The sequence below is a fragment of the Mugil cephalus genome, chromosome 6, assembly GCF_022458985.1.
Source record: "Mugil cephalus isolate CIBA_MC_2020 chromosome 6, CIBA_Mcephalus_1.1, whole genome shotgun sequence".
Classification (NCBI taxonomy): Eukaryota; Metazoa; Chordata; class Actinopteri; order Mugiliformes; family Mugilidae; genus Mugil; species Mugil cephalus.
Window position 1 is genome coordinate 7,189,432 of NC_061775.1, and position 19,924 is coordinate 7,209,355.

The window sequence follows — 19,924 nt, forward strand, 5'->3', positions numbered from 1 at the left end:
GCACTTCTGAGAAGATTTAAAAAAAGGTGAAAGCATTGCATGGAAAATAGACTGAAGCACAATAGCATGCTGGTGAACATGCACACTTGCAAACACACCCGCACTGATATTGCACTTATAATAGCTGTATTCAGAGATATTCATAGGCTTGGAACCATGTGTCAGACTTGGATAGCTTCCCGTATTCTCCAAAGTCCATCAAAGACACAGACAGAAGGATATGAGTGCAGCCGACCGTGGGCCCTAGTGTAAGATGAGCATGTGTGCAGCGTGAATGAGACTTCTGTCTCTTGATGTGGATCCTCATCTGCTTCTGCAATATCTTTCGCCCTCTTTTTTTACGCTTTATGCGTTATAGACTTATTTTTTGATGCTCAGACTCCTAAGACAGTGCTGTTTATGCTTGGTAACGATCACCAAAACATTATGAAGCCACAGCTTTACCTACATCCAACTCTTTCATGTGGCGCCCCTGCGAAAACATGATATGAGCAGAATTCACAAACAAGAGGGATCATGCCCCGTAATGTGTGTTTGGTTATCGGCTGGCTGCTGCAAACAGGCCGAGGAGATGTGAATGTGATTAACCTTGCCAGACTGACTCAGCGTGCTTGCTTGGGGATATAAGCATGCGTTCCTGGTGATTTATAGATGTGGAGTAGTCAGCCACAAGGCCTCAGGCTGAGGCAGACAGAGGGAGCGAGCAGAACAACAGTACTTAATTCAAGTCTGACAAATATTCTGCAGGAAATCCATACAGACTGCTCCATCAAATATTTCAGGCCCCCTGGTTCTTCCACAGTTGTAAATCGCAACTTGTAAACTCACAAATTCCACATTAACAAAGCTGAAAGAAGAAGAAAACATTGTCTGCTTTAGTTTACTTTACGTAGTAATATACCATGTTGTTTTGCCTTTGTTCAGACAGCATAGAAAATGCATCTTTGCCAGTTCCCTGGGAAATACACATTGGAACAGATGTGAAGTTCCAATAAAAAATTATTCTTAATCCTGCATGCATTTTTCAAAGTTGTGAAATAGCAAAATGCCTCATAGTCTTCGTATGATTCTTCCTGAGTTGTTCGTGCGGCCCTCCCAGACTCTGCCCGGTCTTTTTAGGCAGGCAGCTGTTCCTGCAGACAGCTGCGTCGGCAATTCACTGTAGCTGAGAAGCAATTTAAAAAATCAAGCCAATGTTGTGTTCTAGTTGATCCGTTGCTATTTCTACATGTAATCCCCACTCTCATGCCTCCCATCTCTTTTATGTACATACACAAGCTCTTTCTCAGGCATTACACACACATGCTCATGCGCAGCCTCATCAAGAGTGTCAGTGACCAGTGATGTGAGCTGGAATGGAGATTTGTTTCTTTCTCTTCTTTTTTTTTTTTTGCAAAGACAAAAGCCCCAAATTGCATTGACATGGCAACGTTGGATTTGAGGCATTATTGAGGCCAGAGCCGAGAGGAGCCATGTAATCTCCAAGACTTATTGGTCCACGGATTTTTTCCATATCTTCTTCAGTGGAGGTATGCGGCCACACAAAGTCCGACTGGCGTCACAGTGGCATTCAGCGGAGGGTTAATTTGAGCTGAGGCCACGAGCACTGATGCATTCTTATATGTCCGCACACACGTAAACACGCACATTCATACAAGAGCTTGCATGTCCAGTTGCGCCTCTTGCTTCCAAACATGCACATGCTGCCCACGGCTCCAGTTGTTCCCTCCTCTCACGGCACACAGCAGGTGTGAGGTGAGGTCTGGGTGGGGTGATCTGCAATCCTCAGAACAGTGTGTGCACAGTCGTTTAAGGACGATGATTTAATTAGATTTGGCACGTGCGACTCGTTCGCACCCTCAAGGTTGTAATTTCTTTTAGTTTCTCTTTTTCATCATTTTGTTGTACACAGAAAAATTCCTCTCCACATTCCTACGCTCATCGTGCAACGTCGGTCAGCTGCAGCCGGGAAGATATTTTGGGTGGACAAGGACAAGCTCTTTCCGGATCAAAGGCAACAAACCAAATGCATCCCCAAGCTGCCACGGAGGCAGATGATGGTGTGATGATGGGATGGCTGCTCATAAACGTGGAATCTGGGATGCAGAAATGACAACAAATTACACAAGCATGTGATAATTTCTTGCATCACTGGGTTTGATACTGATCCGTAGCATACAGATCCCTACTAAGGGCTGCTGATATGCGATGGGAAATACTTAGATGGCAAATATTTTTGTACTCTATGCACAAGCAAACATCTTTTTCTAAGCTCAGTTTCAGCATCCACACCTATAAGTGAAATGTTCCAACATTATCGTCCGATACGTTGTTAAAAACCATCAAACATTTTGCTGAAATGTCCTTGTTTCATCTGTTCGGCCTAAACTAATGACGTCCCAACAGGAGGCAGACTCACGATGAAGCACCCCACCTTTTTTTATTTTGTCTTCACCTTCAGTGAAAAAGAAATAGAACACAAAGTTAGCTCCCGTGTTTGTTTGTCCTTCGCCTTCGCTGTCTCTCTGTGTATTGTTCTTCAGATGCCACCACTTTGGTCAGCGAACAGCAGAACATCTCAAGCCAAACAGATGACCCACATGATTTATTTGACATGGCTGGCGCACAGACAGGCCATTATGTGCGCTGAATGGCAGCCTTTTACCAGCTGTGGACTCCACACATCGTGAAAAGTTTTAAAAAAAGCACAGATCCTATATTCTGGGAAGAGGGGAAGCATGGATCATATGGTATGGTGATTTCTGACTTCCTCTTGAGTCTTGTCTAATGATTGCTTGGGATAAAGGGGCCATCATCTTTCCTGCGCCCCATTCCCCACAACCCCCCCACCCACCATCTCTCTCCATACCCAAGTACTTCCTGTCTGCCACATGTGCGCCGCAGCATCCAGACATCTGTGCACTTTCTTCTCTCAATGGCTGAGTGAGAAAGCTGTCAATCACCGTGTTGCAGGCCAGTATGAATTGGACGTTATTTTAAATATTTAGAAATATTTCTGTCGAGTGTATTACAACTAAATATTACATGGCTTGGGGTGATGTATCAAATGGCTCTCTCCAGGCTTGAAATATCCCCCCTCTACTCGCTCCTCGTCATCCTCGCCTTTCTCCCACTCTTCGACGTCGGCCTCCTCGTCCTCCTCTTCCTCCTCCTGCCCCAGACAGGAGCATTACAGAGTAATAGCAGGCAGCTAGGAACGCTTTTGTAATTGCCTAGGCTCATGTGCTGTGGAAAGCCAGGGCAGGGGCCAGCGGCATCAAAGCCTGACTGATCATTCCTCAGCCTCCCTTCGCTGAAGGGGCGGCGAGGGGGTGGGTGGGGGGGAGGCAGAGGAAGAGGAGGGGGAAGGAACACAAATACAGATGGACAAACAAACCAGGGGAAGTCAAAACTGAAGCAGATGTGGCGATAGCGGCTAGATGGACAGATAGATGGACGCACGGGAACAGAAGAGCCTTTTGCAGAGCAGATTCGCTTCTCCCCGTCCTCCGCTCCAACACCTGTTAATATTTAACTAACAATGGGGGTGGCAACAGCAGTAGGGATAAAAAAAAACACAAGAAAAGAGGGGGAAAAAAAAGAAGTGATGCTGAGGTGACATCATGGATTATTAAGGTGGGGGTGGGTCTAATAAGGGCCCGGTCGGTAGAAAGGGCAGGAAACTGAGGCAGAAGCAATTTGAGACGGTGAGGCCTCCGTCTGCAGCTGTGCACTCAGTTTTCCTCTCCCAGTCACACAGCTGCAGGACTGACAATGCTGCAAGTATTTACCCATGACCTCTCCTCTACTTCACAATCGAACGCATTTGACACATATGTAACAAAGCCGTATACGTGAGCATTTTGAATCAGTCCAGTTTTATTCATTTCATTATGTCCAATTTTTATTTTTTGAAAGTGAAGAAAACAAAAAGAGGTATTTTATTTATTTATTTACAGTGACGGGATGAAAAATAAATTAAAAGGAGACCACAGTGTGTCAGGTTTTGTCTACAGCCTCTTCAGTTACGCTTGGCATTCCTTTTCAGAGCACTTTGAGTCAGTGGAGCAGCTCACCGCGGAGACCCTCTAACATGAGCTGCGATGGAAACATCCAAACATCCCAGCAGATGTTGTCCGGAGTGCAGATTAGTAAAGACGACAGTAAAACAATGAGGTGAAGATTCATAGGATGCTCTTCAGTGGTGGCGATGCTGCTGCTGTTGTGAAAATACACACAGACTGGGATCCTCTTTTGAACCGCTAATCTTTGTGCGCGCGTGTGGCGGCACGTGTGCTCCATTGTGCCAAACGGGGATAATTTATCTCTGCAGTTTCATTATTGGCCGTCTTTAAAGTTGCCAGATTGTGCGCAGCTCTTCCCTTTGAAAGTATGCGCCGCTCGCAGCATCACAGCGCTGCATTCATCTTTGCAGATGCCTCAATTAAAACCCAGTGATAGTCTTAAAAGTCAGAGAGGTGCTCAGGAATGCTCCGGCGGGACGGCTGCCAAGCATCACTACACAAGGCCGTCAGCTCCCAGTGCCCCACAGAGAGAGAGCCGTGGGGTGGAGGTGGAGGTTTGGGGGGGGGGGGGGGGGGGGGGGGGGGGGGGGGGGGTCATCAGTATGTTTGCAGGCAAACCAGAGGAGAGGAGGAGGAGGTGGAGAAGAGTGGGGATAATATGTGGCACCACTCTGAGAGCCGAGCCCTCCGCCACGGCACTTTTGTTGCCAGATCACAACCAGATGTGCCAAGTGTGTCCAAACAGGAATGACTGTGTGAAGGCAATTTTCAACAATTTGTCAGATTTTAGAGCACGCCCCCCCTCCCAGCCCCGCCACCCCAACTCTCCCCTCCATGTCTCCCGAAAGACAAATACAAACCATGGAGGAGCACAACAGCCATTCCAAACAGGCTCCCACGAACGCTCATGAATGCACACTTTGCCTCCAGCGCAGTCGTGATGAGAGATATACAGTGTAGCGCCTGAACACGGAGGAGCAGGGCAAGACAAGGCCTGCAGTATTGACAAATAACCACCCACCTAACTTTCATGCATCAGCATTACTGAATCCCCCGATCAAACTGTGCGGCACATTTATTTACTGTTTGCTTGTAGAGTCAAAAGCCCATTTAACATTCACACACCCTAAATCCATCACCCCAGCCCAGTCTGGAGAACCAAAACAAAGCGTGAGATAGATAGAAAGATAGATAGAAAAAAAAAGGCTGTTAATCTTCCTCAAGACACCTCATAAATTATAAATTCATTCTCAAGGTTATGGAACCAGTTTAAATCTTCCCCTCAGTTCTCAACCCACTTCTTCATACAGTTTCCACCTTGTGCAGGCCCCCTCTTACAGGAAATTGAGGGCAGTGTCTTGTCTTTACGGCAGCAGTTCAATGTGTCAGCCCAAAGCATGTGGAGGCAAGGGAGGAGGAGGGGGGGTAACCTCACTCTCCTCCGCTCCTTCCATGTCCATCTGAACAACCTGCTCAAGCACCACAGTCCCAGACCCTCACCCCTCCTCGTCACCAGATCAATGTGAAGTAATCTTTTTTGTCGTCGCATGTGAAGCAGGGAATCCGCTGACGGTGATGTAGTTTGATGCGGCTCAGAACATCAGACTCGAATGCCTGGCTGCGAGCAGACAAGCAAAGCAGCCGCATCAGGCTGATTCTGTTTAGTGCGGTGACACATGACACTCTGGGATTCTAATACGCAAACACGCGGAGGCGGTTCGGAGCAGCAGCACATGTGAATTCCTAGTTGCTTTGTTATGGAGTAAAGTTTGCTGTCTGCGAGATTTATTTTTTATATATATATATATATAATTCCCACCCACCTAGTCATAGTTCTCTCCCCTTTCTTGAGTCACATGTTTGGAAGGCAACAAGTCTGTGTCCTGGGACCAATGAAAGGGACAATTATGGGAGGGTTTGCATAACGTTCCTGTCAGTCATGTGTCTTGCTACTCCCTAAGAGAGCTCAAATTCACCACTAATGCCTGTTTTAATTTGTTGCCTCATTGCTCTGGAATCCAGGATAAATTGCCGCCGTTGCTCATCTTGCTCGCAAAATGGGTCGACTTGCCTGGAAATGTAGCGAGCGTTTAGCATATTTATTCAAGTTTGTTGTTGCGGCTTATGTAACAGAGGGGATTCTGCTAATGGTTAAGGAAGCAGGGAATGTCAAATTAAACTGCTCCATGTTTCAGCGTAACTGCATTTGCAATATACTGCGTGTGCTGTGGAAATATGTCTCCACGTAATAAAATCAGAGTAGACGTTTACTGTTTATGCACTACACCAATGAAAAGTAAGTAAAATTCAGCTTTTAAGGGCTGGAACTGGTGATCGAATTTGCCAGGAGGAGAGACACATCTGCGGTGAAGCCTGTCACAACCCAGAAATCGACTCACTTCCAGCCGGTAAAACTGTAAAGTTGCGGGCTTTCCCTCCTCGGGGTGTGTGTGTCTAGCGTTACAGCTGAAAGATGGACGGCAGCATTGGAGTTTCCTCGCAGGAATCTGTGTGGGTGTGAGAATGGCTGCACAGAGTACGGTACACTCGTTTTTTTTTTTTGTCCAAGAGGTGCTTTTTCTTACCCCTTTCTTGTTCGTGTTCAAGTGTCTGTCTGAGATTGTGATTGTGCAAGACTTGCAGATGACCCAACTTATGTGTGGTGTTTGCATATGTTTGCATGTTTATACCATCGTGTCACAAGGGAGTCGTTTTTTTCCCCCCGCTTTGGTTTTGAGCGACAGGCAGGCTTTGTGCTGGCATGTGTGCAGACCAGATGTGTGGAGAATATTTAGAATAATAGCCTGGTGTAAGGGTGTTTGTGTGTACAGTATGCATCATTTGACTTTGCGGTGGATTATGCTTTTGCAGGGAATTTTTGTGTGAGTGTTTGGGTTTATGTGAGCACATCGTATATGTACAAACATGTCTTCTTATTTTATAATGCGATGCTATGTGAACACGATGAGTGAGTTACGAAACAAGCTGGGCCAGGTCTATTGTGCGTTACATTAAATGTGCTGTACAAACGCACACCTGGTGAACCTACAATATCTGCCACGTTCTGTTGCACTCTTTTTTTTTTTTCTAAGGTCACAGTAAATAGCATTGGGAACTGGCTAACTGAGTGGAACAATAGGATTTGGGAAGAGAGAATGGAATCTGGTGGTGAAACAAACACACATGACTGGTTGACGCTTCACTGTGTAATCGGAGCGCTGGAAAATGTTCGGGCTAGCTCATTTAGCGACAATCATCAATCAATCATCAGTTTGGAAGTTCGTATCACACGGCTGCCAATGCCTTGTGGCCAGTTGCTTTTTCGCCACTGGCCCGAACACACGAGTCGTTTATGAGCTCTCATGCACTTACACATGGTTCTATCTAGGCGCCTTCCTTTGTCAATTATGTTGGCATGCACTGCGCACACTTACAGTGCATACAGACAGTTTGATGGCATGCGTATGCGATGTTTGGGGAATGTGGATTAGCGCAGGCTATGTGTGTTTGTGTATACAGAGCCGCAGCAGCTGCTGGACGCCACCTGTGGCCGAGCTTTCCCTGAGGCCTATTGTGGCTCCAACTAGTCCCTCTGGGCTCACAGGGACTGAGGCCGGGGAAGTCAGAGATGGTGAGGCAAAGGCAGAGCCATCCCAGACTGGATGGATCCATGCGCTGTGTCTGTCTCATAAATGGTTCCACTTTTGTCCTCTAATGCAAATGAAGCTCATTCCTAAGTAATCAGAGCCGTATTTAATCTCCTCCTTTTTCAGATCTTCCCCTCTGTTTTCGCAGGTTTGTCTCTCCCTCGGCAGGCTGGCTGACAGATGTCCATCAGTTCCCTCGTTTGCTCCGACCCCAACACAGCTCCAGGCCCCACAGTGAGACAAGAAACTGGCAATAACTGCTCTATGAAACACAGCCCATAAACGGACGCACAGATTTCTGGCAGCCAGGATCTTTATGATGTTTAAAAAGCCACTTTTTTTCCCCCCAGATTTGTAAACCCTAATTAGGAGGATCTCAGTAATAAACTCAGTTACTATAATCCTTCTATCAGCAGTCAGAAAATGTTTATTGTCACAGTCGGTTCCACACTATTTCTAATTACTCTCCTCTCAGAAATTTGGTTTTCAAACGAGACATTGTGAATAGCAAATCTGTTAACATGAATACATCTATTAATGACAATTTAGATAGTTGCAGCCCAAAGAGAAGAGAAGAGAAGAGAAGAGAAGAGAAGAGAAGAGAAGAGAAGAGAAGAGAAGAGAAGAGAAGAGAAGAGAAGAGAAGAGAAGAGAAGAGAAGAGAAGAGAAGAGAAGAGAAGAGAAGTTGGAATGTTAAACTGAATAACAAACGTTGAAGTACAATCTTGTTTGTCTGCCTTATCTATGTTTTCCCCAACAATAGTTTATGCTGTCTCCATTTGGTAAACAGATAAGTAAGGAGATTGAAGTCATTAATTAGATAATCACATGATAAGAAAATAATTTACACTGAGATTTATATCATATAAAATGTAAATAAAATGATGTAATTTGCTACTTTTTTTCCAAGGCTGAAGTGGCTGATGGGTTTGAGAGTGTATGTGTTTGTAATTTGGAAACTCAGTTGCGGGGGTTACCGGTGTCATATCCCACAATGCACCGGCGAATTCCTTTAACATGTGGTGAGTCAGGAAAGGGGTGGTTGACCTATGCCTTCCCATGAGCCCCTTGGGAACAGCTTTGTGAGCTCGCTCAAGAAATCTAGGATCACTTCACAAACTGCTGTGCTAGTTGTGACTGGAATTGTAATCACCTTATTCTCCTTCTTCCCCTCCATTACTGAACAGTCACCGGTCCTTCTTCTTTTCTCTTTTGCCTTTCTTTCACCACCACACAATGTCTTGTTTGTGTCGATACTTTCCGTCTTCTCCATGTCTGTTTTAGTCTTCTTAGTATTCAGCACAACGCTAACTCTGCACATGCAACCCATTATGGTAGGTAGAATGGGGAGAAAGTACAGGAAGCCAAGGGTGAAACGTGTTGCACTACTTAGCCCTGTTTCCTGCATGGACACAGTTTTACTTTCTGCGCGGAGGAAACATTTTCTTTTAGAACCCTCCACCTAGGTCCGTCTTTCCATAGCAAAATTGCAAATGTGTTATGTCAGGAACTGCATTTAGCTGCACATTTAAGACACCTGGAAAATTTTCTATATATATATATAAAAATCTTCATAGGCAATTCTGAATAGAAAATGAATAGGGAGGAACGAAAGGTTCAATGATCAAGAGTTTCCCCATTGTGGGATGAATAAAGGGATATCTTAAAGGCATATCTTATCACAGGGACATCCATCTATCTATAGTTTTGTTATTTTGTCACCAAATATCACAAGTTATACTACACTATTGCTGGCCTACATTTCACAATTCCAAACGTAAGCCATGGCTCAGTCCATGACTGCCATGACGTGACCAACGACTTTCGTTAATTCCACTTGAACAAATGCCATGCTAATTTAAGTTACGGACACGGTAAGCCAAGAACAATTTGCACTTACTGTCCGAAGTCCGTCACCTGCTGCTGCCATCACGCAGTTGAAACTGTGGTGCATGTCGACAATGCAGTTGCGTTTGCGTGTGCACACTGACCATCTTCACTTTCTACAGTTAAGGTGTACCTCTGTACTGTGTTCAAGAGAAGAGACCAGAGAACTTTCTGGAAAGAGTGAAGCTCACAAATCATGACATGTAGTTGACTTATTCAGAAATGACAGAAGAGGGAGGTAAGCTCATATGTTGTAATTTAGTTTTCTTTGTAGTTTTATAATGTTTCTCAGAAAAATGTTGATATTTCTAAAAGTTTCATCCCTCAGTACTTGTTAAGACTAGTCAGCGTAACATTTTGTCAACTTCACCGACAATTTAAGCATCTAGGCTACTAGCCAGTACTCACCAATCAATCACGACTTGTACGCCTCCAAAAAGACAGGTGAGGAGCCTGGTCGGTCATTGGAGCAAACTAGCAGCGGTTTACCAAGTGTGGAAATACTTCACTTAACATAAATCCCATTCTACGGTGATATGCAGAATAAGTCAGTCCTGAAATACAATGTAATGCAGGACTATAGCGTGACATACTCATCTGAAAACTTTGTAGTGTGTTTTACCTAGTGACATCATCAGTGACTTTCAGTTGTAACAGCTGACTTTAAAAAAAATCGCAATCATCAAACCCTAATACCTGTGCATTTCCTCAACATCTGTGGCCTCTAGACACCAATAGTTGCCTCCCAGCTGAACAGCAATTTCCGTTCGAAGTTACCACTAGAATTTTGTGTACACAAATTCCTATGTTGTAACCACAAACTTGTAAGTTCCATTTGAAGGCACCTCAAGTATAGATATGTCAGTGACGAGCATGTAAGCTAGCCAACATTAGCATGTAGTTGAAGTACATTATAATGGAACTGCATGCACGACTGTTGATTTTTTGGTAGAACGTGGATACTACTTCGTAGTTCTTTGCACACTTCCTTTAGAGAAATATTCTTCAATCAAAAGCTGAAAATGTAAACATTGTAATTCTGGTACCACTACCCTGCCTCCAAAGATGCACCGACTGTCTAGTGTAGACAGAAACTCAAACTCTAAGCAAAACATACAAATTATGTTTCTTCATGCTTACAATAGGGTTCATCCATACCAAAAAAGTATTAAATCATCAGATTATTATAGGCAAGAGTTTTGTATCAGGTGCATTACTTAAGACCACTGGATCCCTAATTAGCCGAAAGCCCTTTTATCAAAGAGAACTGGTAACAGATTCAAAGGTCTCAGAGATGTCACTGAGGCCTTGGGGCGTAAGAAGGCTAGGAAAGGGGCTTTGGGTCAGGGTCATGAGAGGCATGTGTCCCAATGGCTTTATTGTGGCCGTGAAAAGGGGCTGTGTTTTGGGGTTGAGCGGTGGATCATCTCCTGCTTGATGGTGGTTGTGGTGGGGGAACCGTTGGAGGGAATGGAACTAGCGAGGAACAGAGATGGGAGAATGGGAAGTGGACAGCTGTGCAGGGGTGAATAGGAGGTCCCTTTGTGACCTGCCAACAAAAATCTGTGACCAATTATCTGTGTCTGTCTCTAAAGGGGGGATTCTTGAACACTTTGGATGGATGTGTAGAGAGGACACTTATAGGGTGGATGTGGGAGAGAAAGAACAGGGGTTAGAGGGGTTGAGAGAAAGGTTAGCTTCAAATCTTTTTTTATGTATTTATTTTTTAATCAAGCCTTAATGTTTTTTGAGAAATTGTAGTGAACATACCCTCTTTTAATGTGTTTTGCATTCTAATGAAAAAGTAGTCAGGAAAATATGTTGTATTAAATGCGCTGCACGCAGGCAAAAAATTTGCATCTCCTATATATATATGTGTCTATTTTAAGAACAGGAAAATAACAATTTGTCCTGCAATTGCTGAAATCCTCTTGCCTGTGTCTTACCCCCCGTCCCACAGAGTGAGCCTCCTATTTGTGTGGTTAGATTTCCTGCTATGTGAAAAGTGTGTCCTACAGAGAGCAGGGGAAAGTGGTTGAGAGAAGGGAAGTTGGGCCCATGGATGGCTTGTAAGCCATGTGTTAGACATTAAAGGGCTAATTACAGTTTTAAAAGCCCTGTGTTTACCGCTGAGAAAAGCCTTGTTAGGTATATTTTACTGTCTCCCCTGAAATTATTCATCCCTGACAAGCTCAATTGACATTATCATAATTGCAAATGCGACTGCTGCTTAATCGCTCCGACCGCTGTTTCACTGCTTTAAGTGTCTCCAGCGGATCTTAATAAAGCTCAACTGTTCCTCTCCGACCGCTCAGGAGAAAACAGGATGCAGGAAAGTCGTCTTCTCGTAATGACACACTTAAAGGGAAAAACTAGAGGCAACTTCATGGAGGTGTGTGTATTCGCGTCATTCCTCATATCGTGTTCAGAAATAGTGAATGAATGAGCGCAGGCAGTGAATAAGTGGCAGCCTCTCGAGTTGTTTCTGTTGGACTTAAATCTGAAATAGCGCTGCAGCGTGTTTGCAGGAAGAGGGTAAAGGCACGTTGTGAACTCTGCCCCAGCCGGGTGTGTTATTGCATAGGTATAGAATAACTCCGCTGCCGCTGACCCCGTGGCCACCTCTCCCCTCCAGTCCCACATAGTTGCCAATAGTGATGACTCCAGTTGATCTTCACCTGTCAAAGCAAAGCTCTGACTAAAGACTTGCAGCTTGAGGAGGGGAAAGCAAACCAAGAAGAGAAGAACAAACAAGCCAACAAGTGAAGTGGCTTTACGTGTATGTCACGTGATTTGTTTCCTCCCCTTAAAATAGTTTTACACATGTTTAGAAATAGTCTGTTTTATAAAAAATACTAATCTGCATTCAGGTACCTTGCAGGTTTGTTTATCATATTAACTCTTCCTGCTTTGATTATGTAAGAAATACAACCGAAGATCAAGCAACACTTTTGTGTGTTTGTATCTGTTATCTGTTTTGGTGTTCAAAAATGATTTCCACTGCAATGAAGCACAAGTTTCCAACAAGATATGCCACTGTGTCTGTGAAGAACTTTGAGTACCAGCAGGTAGAAAAGCACTATATAAATACAAGATCATTTACCATTTGGAGATGTGCGTTTGAGGCTTCACTGTTGAATCACTCCCTTGCAAAACAAAGAACTAACTCTATATGTAGCAATGCATTCTAACCTCTATGCATTTTTTTGTTTTTTTTTACAGAATATAATTGCAAGTGTTTATTACAAAAATGCAGACTTCAGATAAAGTCAAAAGTGAGGTTTCACTTCATGAAAATCTTCAGAATTAGAACTGTTATCATGTGAATTAAGCCAGAGGTCTTCAGCAATTCGAAAGAAGAGAAATGTGACAAGTCCTAATCTATCAATCAGCAGGCAGCAGGAGGCTGGCATTGTTTTGCATTTCTTCAGTTTGTTTCTTCCTGGGATTTTTCTTCTCCTGACAGGAGGTGCCGCAAGCATACAAGCAGCTGAAAGAGGAGCCGCATTCTTTCAGCACCGATTCCTCCATCCCTCCTTTGTTCAAAGTTTGTGTTTGTTTGAGGGGCTTTCCTCACCTTGAACTCCTTTTGTAGATAAGTAGACTCAACCAACCTCAGAGGCACTGAGGTTCGGTAACTGCCGGCTCACTAGCTGATTTGGCACCAGAGACGTAACACTTAAGATTTGATCTAATTGTCAGAGCAAAGTCTTACTGTTGCAGCGTTCCAGGTGAATGGCAGGAGTCACTTGTTTCGATCCGTTTGCGGCATGTGGTCTCATTCTGTTGTCATAATGTCAGGCCAGTATTCGCATGTGGGCTATTTTATTGGCTTTTCAAAATTACCCATGTCATGTGGTTTCTGTCAGAGTGAAAGTACGATGAAAACGTTCCGTGTTTATGGGAGGAACAGTTCTCAGGGAACTTTGATTGAAGTTGTCTGACTTGAAGAGAGAAGCCTCCTAGTTAAAAGCCACTAAATCCGTGGTTCTGCTTGACTAGCGTAAAACCCCCCCAAACGCTTGGAAAGATGGGAGTCAGACATTCCTGTCAGTGTAGCCTCCTTGGCAATCTTTTTAGAATTAAAAGACAAATTTGGCTCCGGATCCTTTCCCTGGGAGTTCTATTTGTCTTGCAATCAGGGTTAAGAAAATAACCCTGTGTCTTCACCCCTCACTGTGGGCCTGGGTCATGAAGGAGGGTGGAGGGGAGGAGGAGGTGCATTCCTCCACAGGTCATTGTTACAGTAAAAAGCAACATGTGGATAGACACAATGGAGATGTAGGATGAAGAGACTCTCTTCTCCTCTGTGTTCCCAGTGAGAAATCTGCAGAATTACTTTTTCCTTCTATGAAGCCGTGGGGGTGAATGTGGAAATTGAGGCTACCTGTTGCATGAAGCAGCTTAGGCATTATGCATGCTGCTGGCCTGCCCCCTCAGGGGAAGGAGAGTGCAGCCTGCTGATGGAGAATTGGCCGTAGAGTCGAAAAACACATCTGGTACATGTTGTGTGGACTTTTACTTTTTTTTTCCCTTGAAAGTGCAGATGGTCTTGAATTCCTTTTGAAATCTCTCCCTTCGACATAAAAATTAGACTTAAAATCGAGTCTAGGGAGAATTTTCCCCTATAGGGATTCATGTCGCCGGTTCAGTGAGTTGTTCCCGAGCGCTGACCGCAGCAGCTGAGGTCTTACACCAAAATCAAAAGTACCTGTAAAAGTAACAGAACCACATTGACCAGTTGTTCTCTGAAGAGGTTATGTAATGAGACTCGAACAGGTGATGTATGAGTGGGCAGGGGCTGCGAGCTGTGGCCTGACTTTTGTTGACATTGGCCATATTCTCCAGCACCAGTCAGCAGGAACAGAGTACAGGCCTCTCATCCCTTCTTCGGCCGTCCACATTCTCTCTAGCCACGCGTTTTGGTTGTTTACTTCTACTCGCAGGTCTAACGCGAAAGACAAACATGTGTGAAGACATATGGCAATTAAGACTCGTGATAGATATTTCATGACGAGAAGCAGAGCAGAGTCTAGAATAAACAAACACACACACAGTGTCCATAAGCCACGCAGCACATGGACCTTTTCTGGCAGCGGCCAGTGTATGTTGACTCACTGAGATGCACCTTGCCAGCTATTCATACCTTCCTCCCACTCTCATTTTATTTCTCCAGCAAGCCTGTCAGACGGCCAGCTAACCAGACCTTTTTAGCCAGCCAACAAACCAGATGGGAAATTTAAGACTCAAACAAGATCTTTAACAGCCATCCCAAAACTACAGAGAATAATAGATTGGCTTCTTTTACGTGACTCTAAATAGGAGAATGTTCTCTCTTTCCTGATCACCGCCACAAATGATGTCAGTTGTTGTGTTGTTTTAGCTAGCGGGCCTTGGAGCACACACCCGTGAGCGGAGGACTGGAAAACGCTGGAGGCGCACTATCCACAGGAGTGCTCACGAGGGGTGGCCAGCAATTTCATCTCTTACGTGAATCTCCAGGTGCTTTGAGGCAATGCCGCAGTGCTCGAAACCATCTTTGATGCAGTCCTTCTGCCTTGTCCGAAGTAGAACATTTCAGTCAATTCAATTATAGGAAAGGAGACATTCAGTGAAGATTATATTTTCACTGCCACATCAGTTCTACTTCTGCTACGGCTACAGCCACACTAATACATTTTCTAACGTGCATTTATTTGGGAAACAATGATGAGAACACTCACATCTGCTCCCTGATTTATCAGTGACCATATGACCTTGCCGGACTCATCACACCATCATCACCTGACCCTGTTTTCACTACTTGTGTATGCACCGAGAATTTTTTGTGAACTTAGCTAAAACATTTACATCGACGGAGATGGTTTCAGTTTTATAAATGCTGTTTTTAAAATATAAAATTCTGTATAGCCTTCAACCCATTCTACTGTAGATGTTTTGATATTAACATGAACACAGTTTATATTATGATGTTAATCGCCCAGTTTATTAAATAAAATAATTTAAGAAAAAAACACTTATTGCTGGGTCTCAAAGATTTACTCATTATTGTAATATACAACAACTTTATAGCTTATTGCCACAAACATGGCGACAAAGTCTGACAAAATGAGACAAGTGAGTTAAATATGTATAAACAATCCAGATGATTTAAATCACCTGAGTGCAACTGACTTCAAGCTTGAAATAATCTCTCATGGCAGGTACAGTAGGTCAAGTCAAGTCAGTGTATAAACAGTGCTGTTTACTGCTGATAGTTTGGGTAACAATTTTAGCATTGGCCTTTGTTTTCTCTTCAGTACTGTAAATTGTATACCTCTAATCATGACCTGCACATGGGTGAACACTAAGCACATCTGACTGTCTCCATGTCTCCATGTAATCCATCACAATGAAGTGCAACCTCTTTTCTAAATTATTGTTTGGTTAAAAATATATATATAAAATTCCATACTGTACAAGGTAATTGAAATGTATATACAGCATATAAAGTGAAACAGACAACTCTAATTTACTGTGTTGGTTTTTGAGCCACCTCTGCAACTAACTCATGGAGAAAGTGCAGCGCTGCTTCATAGTGGCGTATGCTCCAGAGGTGAGGGCCGTGATAATGATGGTCATCCCACTGGGAGTTTCGTAAATCTGTTCCCCTGGAGAACCGTCGAAAAGTAAAGATGGGCTCATCCCCAATGCTCTGGACCCAGACTCAAGCCCCTGTCTGGAATGCAATCTGCCTGCCATCTGCAGGCCTCCATGGCTCTGTTTGATATTCAAACAAACACCTGTCAAAAGTCCATGTCTCATCTCACACAGCTCTTGGAAATTGGCAAAAGTCTCAACTTCTTCCTTGCACCAAAACAGAGGGGAAGAGGGGCAAATGTGGATTTTTATTCCGACCATCTGTGCGTGTGTTAAATATAGACTTTTATGGAGGCCTCAAAGGACTAGTTCTACTTTCCACTGAAATGTCAAAGAATAATAGGCCATTCAAGGTGTTGCATTCGCTGAGCTGTTTTCACAATAAATTATTTCACATTCAGTTTTTTTTTATTATTATTATTATTCTTAACATCAGCTGGTATTGCTGTTTGAACTGAACGTGTGCAGTCACGAATGATGCCGAGCACTTTGGAGCATTCTCAGATGGAGAAATAGCCTTTGTACAAAATCTATCCGTGTCCCTTTACTCCTCCTACTCCCTGCTGTTTTCCACATCTCTCCCGCTCTCCCCCTCACTCGTATTGAGATGAAGGCTCTGCTGTAGGATGACGGGTGCCGCTTGGCCGCAGTCCAGGCCACACATCTGCCTGACTGCTGTTCCTCTTTTTCTTTCACCCCCCCGACAGACCCCAACAGTATTGGTTCAGTTGTCAGCCCATTTCAGGGTCTGTCTCAAGGTCTGCAGATGTGTTTCTCAGAGCAGCAATGATGGACTCTTGCAGAGATCTCTAGTGTGAGTGACTAATGGCGCGGAGACATCTCTGAAGGCATTGAAGAATGGATTTATCCAGTGTCATTTATCACGCGGCCTGTCAGTGCCAATATAAATGCCTGATGGAAAGCACACATTCACCTTTGAGTGGAACCGAATCCATTTCTCCTCAAAAAGAAAGAAAGAGAGAAAAAAAATGAAAATCTGTTGTGAATTACAAGATAAAATATGTATTGCACAAAGCAGCCTTGCTAAATTCTGAGAAAGATCCAGCAAGTTTAAGGTGAAATATGGAGATTACTTATTTGGACAAAGACCTACAGATATTCAAAGAAGAACACCGTGGTTTCAAGGGCACCTGTTTTTCTCATGCCAGTGACTGTGGCCTTTACAGACCATCTGTGGAGCCTATATAACTTTAGGTCCCCTCATCTTTTCTCTTAAAAGGATTTTACGGCGTGTTTTCTGCATCTGCCATCTCCAGAAAGCCCTTTCCTCCGGTGTGTCATTTACTACGAGGATGGCCTCGAATTAACCACTAACACATACAAGTTTATCACAAAAACAATGACACATAAAACAACGTCCATCTTTCACGCGCGGCCGAGCCGAGAAGGACGGCTTTTCGGCTATATGGACTGACACCTGTGTCTGTCAGTGAGCGGAGAAATTTGTGCGCAAACAGACAGGATTATGGGATCGGAGATAATGCATGTACTGTATGAAGCTGTGAGAAGAAACCCGACGCCTTAGTGGAGCTCTCTGCGAGAGGAGTCCTAAAACAATACAAGGCTCAATCAAGGAACGCTGAAGCAGAAAGGAGCACCGCATTTTTGGGATAATAAACCAAGCGGCCAGTTTTATGTAAAGATGTTTTAACTGGTGAGAGGGAGGGAGGAAGGGAGGAAGGGAGGGAGGGAGACAGGGCGAGAGGGAGAGAAAGGTAAAAGGGAACAAGGAACTGACAATTAGGGACAACTAATCACCAAGTGTGTAGCCAAGCGCATCCCCCCACGCTGGTGCCAGCGCTTGCACTGTGCTTGAACCTGTGCTGAATGCCAACGGCAGATAATTATAAACCCGCAGGGCAGGCCTCCTCTGTGCAGAGGGAGGAATGGAGCCTCAGCCAAGCCTGAACTCCTGACCTTCTTCACACACCAAGCGTCTGTTGTGGGCTTCGGGAGGTGCAAGATGGGTCATAGCAAGCCGTGAGGCAACCAGGGGGAGAATGAGAGAGAGCGAGGCAAAGGGGCGGTTGACGGCCGAGGGGGTGAGTGGGTAGAGGAAAGTGGGGCGTGAGCGGGGTGGGGGGTGGATGGAGGGGGAGGGGTGCTCAGCGGAGGGTCACTTTTTTGTTGGCATTCTTTGGTGAGAGCTTCCGACCAATCACAGCGGAGAAGGGACCACTTGACGAGCCGGGGTGAAAGCCACAGAAAGAGAAATCCCTTTTGTCATGCCTGTTTGGTTATCTCCTCTCTCTTTATCAGCATTCATTAGGTGGGGAAATGTAGTCTGTTCAGCTCCTTTGTATACAATGAAAAGCCTTTGTTTGGGCTGGATCATCCTTTAAAGTTTCTTTAACTTATTATCCCATTGTCCCACATTATCAGCAGGTAATTATTTAAACCAGTAATCCTAAATAGTTTTAAAGTGCTAATCGCTCTTATTACTACCCTATTATACACTTTGAGTTTAAAATAGTTTGCATGTCTGAATGGCAGTGTTGGCCAACTTTATATTTTATTTTAGTTTCATTACACAGTCGAGTTTCATTAGGCATTTTCATAATATGGCAGATTGTGATATGAAATTTGTAAGTATTTTGTATTAGTGCCCAGACTCTTCCACTTGTCCACACTTTTCTTAATTTTCCACTGCAGGTAGTTTCCGCAACTCATCACTTTTAAGATCTTCCAATTTCCCAACCCTTTTGGCATGTCCTTTGGTAGCCATGTGAAACCAACTGTTGACAGATTTCTTAGTAGATCTTCTTGTTTCAGATTTCTCCTGGGACCGCTCGTTGACTACCAAACAGATTAACTTCCATTTGTCAGTTGATCACGCGTGGTTTTGTGGGCTGGCTTTTATGTAAATGTGGGTCAAATGAGTAAAAGTAATTGTGACTGCCGATCACTTGGCTATTTAAATATGGCGGGTGTGGCGTCCTGTTATTGAGGCATGTATGATGTACCACATTAAGTATTGTTATCCTCTACGGAAAACTGATTATTTATATAGCGTTGCTGGTGCTGAAATGTAGATTAGAGTCAGAAATAATAATGTGGCCACGCATGAAATTTATTTGTGTTTTTTTAATTTATTCTTCACATCATGACATGTTTTTTTAATACCATAAAAATTCTATTGTTACGTTATTTCCATTAACTCCTGATCCAAGCATGAAAGTTGTTCTCTGTGGAGTCAGAAATGTCGGCAGACCACCTCGGCTCATCTGGCCTCCTGCTCTCATCATGAAGATCTCTCTTGCTATGCACTTTGCCAATTTCCCATGATTGAATGTAATTGGGACCAGATAAACCCCCTCTCTCTCCTCAGCAGTCTTTGATCACTTCTGACCTGGCTCCAGCTCAACTCTGACACACTGGCAACCATTTCTTGGGTGGTTTGTGATTGCTCACAGACAGACAGGGAGATATATTAAGTATTGATGTGTGAGCCTTAAAAAATCCAGCTCGCTGCAGCGAATATTGTAATTTCATTCTCTGGGGTTGTTAGAATTTTGGGCAACAAAATATCTCACAGGAATACGTGCGCATGAGTAGTAGACTGGTGTGAGTTATTTGTGTGGAGTTGTTTATGTGCGTACATTTCATGAGTGATCGTCTAGGGGGAATAGAACAAGATGTGCACAAAGATTTCCCAAATTTGATTCAGGAGATTTGTAAATCCTGTGCAAATTACTGTTGCCTCT

At 44.0% G+C, this 19,924-nt stretch overlaps 1 long non-coding RNA gene across 2 annotated transcripts; it reads left to right on the plus strand.

The window, feature by feature from the left end:
- The first annotated feature begins 6,415 nt into the window (after positions 1–6,415).
- LOC125009621 lies at positions 6,416–8,521 on the plus strand. Of its 2 annotated transcripts, none has more exons than XR_007112966.1 (3): positions 6,416–6,566; positions 7,545–7,656; positions 7,821–8,521. It is a non-coding gene; the product is annotated as an uncharacterized LOC125009621 (long non-coding RNA). The 2 variants fall into 2 exon arrangements; XR_007112965.1 differs by having other exon boundaries at positions 6,416–6,561.
- Positions 8,522–19,924: the final 11,403 nt, after the last annotated feature.